This window comes from Etheostoma spectabile, chromosome 6, assembly GCF_008692095.1.
Source record: "Etheostoma spectabile isolate EspeVRDwgs_2016 chromosome 6, UIUC_Espe_1.0, whole genome shotgun sequence".
Classification (NCBI taxonomy): Eukaryota; Metazoa; Chordata; class Actinopteri; order Perciformes; family Percidae; genus Etheostoma; species Etheostoma spectabile.
In genome coordinates this window covers 814,774-823,102 of record NC_045738.1, presented here as the reverse complement: position 1 = coordinate 823,102, position 8,329 = coordinate 814,774, and the positions used below count along the sequence as shown (strand labels likewise).

The window sequence follows — 8,329 nt, the reverse complement described above, 5'->3', positions numbered from 1 at the left end:
AATTCCAAAAATAACTGTAAAACTAAAGGTAATAAGTTAGTGTAACGTAGTGTTGAAAATGTAAAAAGTGACAAACATTGGGGGAAAAAAGCGTCAAAAGTGTTGAAAATGGGACAAAAACGTAATAAAAAGTTGAATACATCGATAAAAAGCTTCAACAAAAGAGTTGATTTCCAATTTTGACGGGAAGACAACACAAGTTAAAATGGTTTTCTGAGTACAAAAAAAAAAGTCAGCCTGCATATAATTTCCTTCAGAGAATGATTCGGCCTTCTTATTTATTTACACTTACCAATTGAATTACATAAGTAAGGTACTTTGACTCCACCAGTTAACTCATGTTTTACATGGACAATCAGCATCAGTGTACTAATGTGAGAAGCCAAACATGAGCAGTTATCCAAAATGCCGCTGCATCTTTAGAGAGCATTTCTCACACTTTTATGTACAGTAATCACTGTAATATTGTGGTTGTCTAAGACAATATGAGCAAGAGAACTATTTCCAATTTGTTTCCTTCAGCAGCAACATCCTTCATGTGATTAGCAGCAGGTCCTGAAGGAACAACTAGCTAAATGAGAGGTAATGTCTTCCACTGCTGTGGCCTCTGAATGGGAGATGTGTGAGTCGTCCCCCCCCCCCCCCCCCCCCAACTCATTACAGTTTTCATTGTGACATTTTTAACAATATTCATATTAGATTATTAGAATTTGCCAGACAGCAAATTGAATCAAGTCAAATGAAGCAGAATGACATTTCTCTCAGTCTGCCGAGGTGAAAAACCAAACATTAGCTGACACCAGACGCTGTCAGCCATCTAAAGGGAAAACCACTTTGACAGCCTGGTTGGAAAAAATCTGAATGACAACCAAGCTGTCTTGTTTAAAGTACATGAAAGCCATACCTGAGTGAAAGGACAAGTACGTTACCGGAAAATAACTTTGGTAGAAGTCAAAGTCTCCTTTTAAAATTAATTTTAAAAGTCCTAAAATATGTTGATATTTATTTTAAGTTTCAAAAGTAATCGTGAGAATAAATGTACTTAAGGTGTCTAAGCGATGCCATGAGTTAAGGGGGTGGGGGTGGGGGTCGGGGGGGCTAGTGCATGGAAGCGAGGGAGAAGGGACGGGTGGAGGAGGGGGGGGGGGGAGAGCTAGCCTCGTTTTGTTTGAAAATACTTTTAACTTCAACAAGAATTAACGTCACCCAACATCGCTTAGAGCACCTTTAAGTTTTAGAAGTAAAAAAAACTTTGATTATGAACTTCATGGCCAACGTAATTCTCAGTCATCATCTGTTACCATGGCGGCAGGCATGACCAGGTGCTTCCACGACACTATCAGTTATGCTTCCTCCTCCTCTCCTTAACTTTTGGCCTATGTTTTTTTTGTTTTTTTGCCACTTGGCAACAAACAGGCATCAGGTCACCAACCAGAATGGAGCCTGCATTATCTTGGCAATTTAGGAGCAAGGATTTGCCAAACCTGCTTTTTTCCAGTGTAACCGATTTCTTCTGATTTTATTATGTAGCAATGAGTAACTAAGATGCTAAGGGGAAATGCAGCAGAGTAAAAGTATACATTTTAAAAGGTAAAAGTTTCCGGAAATACAAATAACAAAGTGAAGTACAGATACGTGAAAATTAGTACAGTAGTGAAGTATTTGTACTTTGTTACATTACAACACAGCAACCAAGGAACTATGTAAACCCAAAAATGGAATGCTAACCTCCTTGCTGCAGTAAGATCTATCTGTTTTCTATGTGCCGGAAAAGAAATGATTTACTGACTGCCAAAACAATGTCTGTAACAGTCCCGTCATTGTGCACAGAGTCAACATGGCACCTTTGCATGGCAGAGACCGATCTATAAAATCAGGTAGTGGTATTTTCTTTGTCACAGAGAGGGTAAATGAATGGCCTGACTGAGGATGTTGTGGCCACACTGTCGTCCTTATCACACTGTGCGTCATTTTCGGATCCAGGGTCCCGTTACAACTGCCGACCATGACCCAACTGTGGATATATATCTATAACTTACATTAAGGTAAACCATGGACGTTAAGGACAACTATGTTGATAATCTGTTAATCATTTAAGTATTTTTCAGGCAAAATGAATTCCTTCGAGGTTCGCAATTGAAGATGACAGACGACAACGGTGACAATGATGGAGCACGTCTTGGATTCAAATCCAAAGGTCTAACTGTGGGCCACCGGCATGTAACCAGTTTAAGGAAGCTGTGGTGAGGTCTTTTTTTTTTTTTTTTTTTTTTTTTTTTTTTTTTTAAAGAATGTGACAGTGATGACATTTTCAGTGCAAGGTTATATATAGCAGTCTGTGCTCGTCTCACCTGCGTCAGAGGGAGGTAGAACAAGATGACATGACATGAAGACGGAGATGTCGCTTTTATTTATTCATGTGCATGTCTGTGTGTGTGAGGGGGATTAGGTTTGTCAAGGATTACAAATTTGATTACCTACAGTTATGTACTGATTCCATGATTTAAAATATGATCATGTTAAAGTGCAAAGTGAGGGAACTGTTTTAGCGACACTGCAAATAACATTTGATATGGTTCCATTCACTCACTTGTTTTTGTTTATTCTCAAACAAAAAGCCAACATGCCAACAACAATGTTCTTAGCAGTAAAGGAAACACTTAGTTTATACTCACATGTCAATTTCATATTTTTATAACCTATGCAAAACAGTTTGGCAGTTGTGAAACAGCATGTCGTTTATATCTTACAATGGCAGATCTGTTGACTGTGGCTACAGAAATTGGAATCTGTTCAACTCCAGTTTTGTTCCATTTGCTAATGTAGCCACAGAACAAACTTTCATTTTAAATATCTGAGTTTAAGTAAAAGACCCTTTAGAGATATTTCATTTCCTGTATTAATAACCTCCGCTCTATCTAAATGTGTCTCCATGTCTGTGCTATGACTGTGCTGGTATGACGGCAGGGCTGCCAGGTCACATTGATGTCATTATGATAGCGGATAAACAAGTCGGATATGACAACTGGGGACTAAACACTCTGTTACCTTGCCAAATGAACACTCAGGGCAGCTGCAGGTCGTGATATAGTTTAATATCTTAAAAGGTGTTGTCGTTATCTGAAACAGACAAACCATCCATCTCCTTAATGGCCAGTGCCATTAGCAGCTGGGCTTCAAGAGGCTGGGATAGTCTACAGGGCATAATGTTTCACAGTACTGTAAACTGCTGTCCTTCCAGCTGCTAAGACCGCTAACACCATTAGATGCAAATGGACTTAAAAACCACAAAAGCTTCTTATTACGTCCATTATCACCACCCTGGTTTTTTTGCAGAATGCAGAATTCCAGCCACTAGAGCCAGTCCCACAATGAGCTTTCTTTAGGATGTGCCATTTCTGAGTCTGGAGCTTTTAAAGGGGGGGGTGCAAGGTTGAGGCTGGGGGTGTGGCCTTGACCAACTGTCACTTTGCTTTGAAAGCCAGGATGTCTCTGTGTCTCTCTCTCTCTGTGTGTCTCTGTGTGTCTCTCTCTCTCTGTGTGTCTCTGCGTCTCTGTGTGTCTCTCTCTCTCTGTGTGTGTCTCTGTGTGTCTCTGCGTCTCTGTGTGTCTCTCTCTCTCTCTCTCTGTGTCTCTGTGTCTCTCTGTGTGTCTCTCTCTCTCTCTCTGTGTGTCTCTGTGTGTCTCTCTCTCTGTGTCTCTCTGTGTCTCTCTCTCTCTGTGTCTCTGTGTGTGTCTCTCTCTCTGTCTCTGTGTGTCTCTCTCTCTGTGTCTCTGTGTGTGTCTCTCTCTCTCTGTGTGTCTCTGTGTGTCTCTCTGTCTCTCTGTGTGTGTGTCTCTCTCTCTCTCTCTCTGTGTCTCTCTCTCTGTGTCTCTGTGTGTCTCTCTCTCTCTCTCATGGGTTGGCCAAATTCTCTGGGCAAGCAAAGCACAGAAAGGGGAGGTAACGTTCATTCTAGCTTTCCCATCTTCATTTTCTCAAAAGACAGAGCAGGATACCCGGGGCTCGGTTTACACCTATCACCATTTCTAGCCAGTGGGGGACTATAGGCAAGTTGGGGGAACTCATATTAATGTTAAAAAAAAAACCTCATAAAGTGAAATTTCCATGCCAATGGTAAATTTAAATTTAACTTAACTGAACAGCTTTGGAGTCCTTGGAATGGTTTTATGACTTTTTTGAGTTTCTCTCCCCCCCCCCCCAAAGAAAAACCACCCTTGCAACTTTCGGCCAGCAGGAAGTATCAGCATCAGGAAGTATTGTGTGATATCAGGTCTTGCGATGTAACAAATTGCTTCACGGCACTGCACACATACGCCCATTCATGAACCGGCTAACAAGGTAGCAATGGAGTTTTTTTCTGAGTTTTTACCACTATTGTCATGGCTGAGCCGGCAAAAAAGAAACAGAAACTTTGGAAAACATTGTCCGAGGAACAGAGAAAGAGGAAACGGCATACTGAAAGAGCGAGGAGTCAGACACAGGTAACACAGGTAAACAGAGGAGCTGTAGGGGGAGCTCTATAGAGAAACCTAAGAGCAAAAAAAACTGCATAGCAACAATAGGGTGTTAAATTACTAATGTTAAGGATGAATGCCGCACAGTGCCCTGCTATGCCATGAACTACAAAGAACTGCTACAAAACTAATATTTTTTCGATTATGTGTTATCTTACTACCCCACCAGCCCGTCAGACACCGCTACCAAGAGCCTGGGTCTGACCGAGGTTTCTGCCTAAAAGGAAGTTTTTCCTCGCCACTGTCGCACTGTTGCTGCTCTGGGAGACTACTAGAACTGTTGGGTCCTTGTAAATTTTGGAGTGTGGTCTAGACCTACTCTATCTGTAAAGTGTCTTGAGATAACTCTTGTTATGAATTGATACTATAAATAAAATTGAATTGAAAACATTGCAAGGATTTATGGAGGTGCAGACGATGCAGGGTGGATGCCAACTGGATAGAAAGCAGTAAAGTGCTGATGGGTCAGCTTTTAAAACCTTGAGGACCATCGAGGAGTAACATCCCATCTATTATCCCTACTAATCAACCTTTACTCCTCCAATATTAGAACATTTAAAAAAATGACACATTAAATAAGGAAAAAATATTTTTAAATTAACAAATGACATCCATCCATCCATCCATCCATCCATCCATCCATCCATCCTGAATGTAGCGGAGTCTGAACACAGCAGACAACATAACATCATTAAGCAATAATCGATTATGGTCTGTCCCTGCGTCAGTGTAGAATCGTCCAGGTCTGCACCCCGATGCATTGATGCGATGATTCATTTCAACACCCCTACAATAAAAAGGAGTTCCTATTTTTTAGGTAATTTGTCAAAAGTATAGTTGTCATGAAAAAGAAAACCTTAATATTTTTGTTTATTTCCAAAGTTTACAATGCACAACACCATCTGAATATTGTATGCTGTATTTATTACAGTACAAAACACTTTTGCCATAATTGAGGTTGAAAAGTTAATTAAAAATCAACTGTGTCCTGTTTACTAAGTCAATGCAATCCAACTACAACTGTAAATGACTACAGACATTAGGATAAGTATTCTGTGACGACTGCATTGCATATAATAAATCCTACCTAACCATTTATTGAAGATAATGTGATACTTTTATTGTATATTAATCTACCAACATAGATTTCCATGTCTACCATCCACACTAAAGCTTTCTTATCTGCCCTTCTGTCCGGCCATTTGGATTTCAGATGGATCCTGCTGATCCGTGTACCTACCTGATAAAAGGCACGGTCACTTTTTACACGATAGGTGGGTGGGGTTTTATGGCTCCTATGTCCTGTGGTTACATCCTAATGTCTTTATGGCTGTTTGTAATGGTCAACACAAAGGGAAGGGAAGGGAAGGAAAGAAGGATGGATGGATGGATGGATAGATGGATGGATGGGATAAGAAAGCAAAGAGAAAGACACAAGAAGAAAGGGTGCACTATGTGTTAACAATATGTATCTCTGCTGTCTGTAGTGTGTCTTTAACGGAACATTGTGTACAGTAACCAATCAGAGCATCTCGCTCTGATTGGTTACTGATAACATGTTTCTTGTCTCAGAAATGATTGCAATCAACAATATAATTGTCTCTTTCAGTCAAATAATATTAAGATTTATTAAAGATTTATTAATGTATTACTTTTGAATCAAACCCAGGATGCATATTTTGGTTATAGCACTGTCATGTGACCCAGATCATTTATTAAAAGGGATATTTCACCGTTGGACAGATGAATATATCTTTAAAATTAGGTCACTTATGTAGTAGAAATATTAAATTATTTTAGTAATTGGTGCCTTCTAGGCCGAGAAAAGCCATAAAATGTGTTTTTGGCTCATGTGGATGAAAGACACAAGAAATAACCAAAAATACATAGTCTATAAAGTAATCACTGCCTCAGTTTGTCTAACTGTATCCCCCTTATCATTGTTGTTGTTGCTATGAATACACAATATACATATATCGCAATGTCAACTTGCGCAATACCCATCGCAAAAGGCTGACACGTCAGGAAAAACACTCAATTTTTACCAGTCATTCGCCCTAGGAACTTAGCTTATGTAAGAAACAATGTTCTTGTGCTTCATTGATGCTTCTAAAGCATTTGATCGTGTTAATCATGAGAAATTATTTTTAAAATTGTCTAAAAGTGGGTTCCCTGGTTTTGTAGTTGGAATCTTGGTGTATTGGTACTTGCATCAGACGATGAGTGTGAGATGGGGGAACGTAACGTCACGTCTGTTCCCTTCCATGTGACCACTGGTCAGGGAGGAATTCTGTCTCCTTTTCTTTTTAATATGTGCTGTATATGAATGAGTTGTCTTTGATTTTTTTTTAAATGCACGTGGCCCAGGCTGTAGGGTTGGTGACTTACTAATTAACCACCATGTACGCAGATGATTTGGTCATCTTCAGCCCATATAGTGCGTGTCTCCAACAGCTTCTGAGAGCATGCCCACACTATGGTGTCGATTTTGATATAAAATGCAATGCTAAAAAGAGTAAGATCATGATTATTAGAAGTAGAGAAGACAGACAGGCAACCTTCCCTGACTTATATCGGTCTGGCACTGCACTTATGGTGTGCAGTGAAATTACATATTTGGGCCATATTATTGCAAATGACTTTTCCCGCTGCCTATGATCTATAGGCAGCGTCGGAAGCTGTATGCTCAGCGAACATGCTGTGTTGTAAGTTCAGCATGTGCCCTGTACCGGTGAAGATCTCCCTCTTTAGAACGTATTGTACACCTTTGTATCCGGCCCACCTGTGGTGTCGTTATAAGCAAGGCAGCAATAGAAAACTCATAGTGGCTTATAATGACGGCATGAGGCTGCTGCTGAGAGCTCCAAGAAGCTCCAGTGCAAGCCATATGTTTGTCTGCGTTGGGGTACCTACCTGCTCTGCTGTCTTACGTAACCTGATACGTCTTACGTAACCTGATACGTCTTACGTAACCTGATACGTCTTACGTAACCTGATACGATTTATGTGCAGGGCATCTGAGTCAGAAAATGACATAATCACTGTTTTGGTTAACCCTGTACGCAGTTCTGTCAGATTCTCTTCCAGACTGTGGAACCATTGGAGAACATGTCTGTATATTAGACACTGAACATTGCGGAAGGGTCTGTCTTTTGTATTTTTGCGTATGTTCTTATTGTGTATTTGGATCCCCCTGGGTCTGAAATAAAGTTTATATTTTTTAACTGTTTCTTCCAGGTTTTTAATAACATATAAAAATCAACAAGCATTCTTTTAAAAGCTCCACATGCTAGCCAGCTGTTGTCCACTCAGCTCCCCAGGAGCTACTGCCGACTGAACAGCAGAGACGTTTTACCGAAGATGAGAGGGCGCTGCAAACGTCTCGCTCACGTCTCTTCCAGTGGGGATTCCCAGTTGCGGAACCGTAAAACTGCGGCTACCGTGCAAACCGGGCTGTGGTTTGTGTAGTGAACCATTTGGTTTTGCATCCTTTGTCTCCACCAAATTCTATTTAGGAAACAGCTGCCTGTTAAGCAGCTAACTGCTCCACCATGTTCAGGTGGCTGACTGCTGTCCGTCTGCTGTTTGGTGCTGGGCAGGTAGTCTGCAATGTGCTTTTTTATTATTAGCCGTTTTGCTTAATACAACGCTCTGCTGCACCTGGAAACGTTGCCACAAGTGCTATTAAAAACAGTCAAGTTGCTGGCTGCAGTGATAATTATCGTCAAATTATTGTCATTGTTTATATGAAACAATTGATTAGTTCAGATTTAAAAATTTTAAATGTAAATGTGCTGTATTTATATAGCGC

The 8,329-nt window shown here is 40.4% G+C and overlaps 1 long non-coding RNA gene across 1 annotated transcript in view; it reads right to left on the bottom strand.

The window, feature by feature from the left end:
* LOC116690967 (uncharacterized) overlaps nt 1-8,329 on the bottom strand; it is a 26,225-nt gene that overhangs the window by 3,984 nt on the left and 13,912 nt on the right. The window contains exon 2 of the long non-coding RNA XR_004332401.1: nt 3,949-3,959. This is a non-coding gene — a long non-coding RNA (uncharacterized LOC116690967). The remainder of the gene's footprint in view (nt 1-3,948; nt 3,960-8,329) is intronic.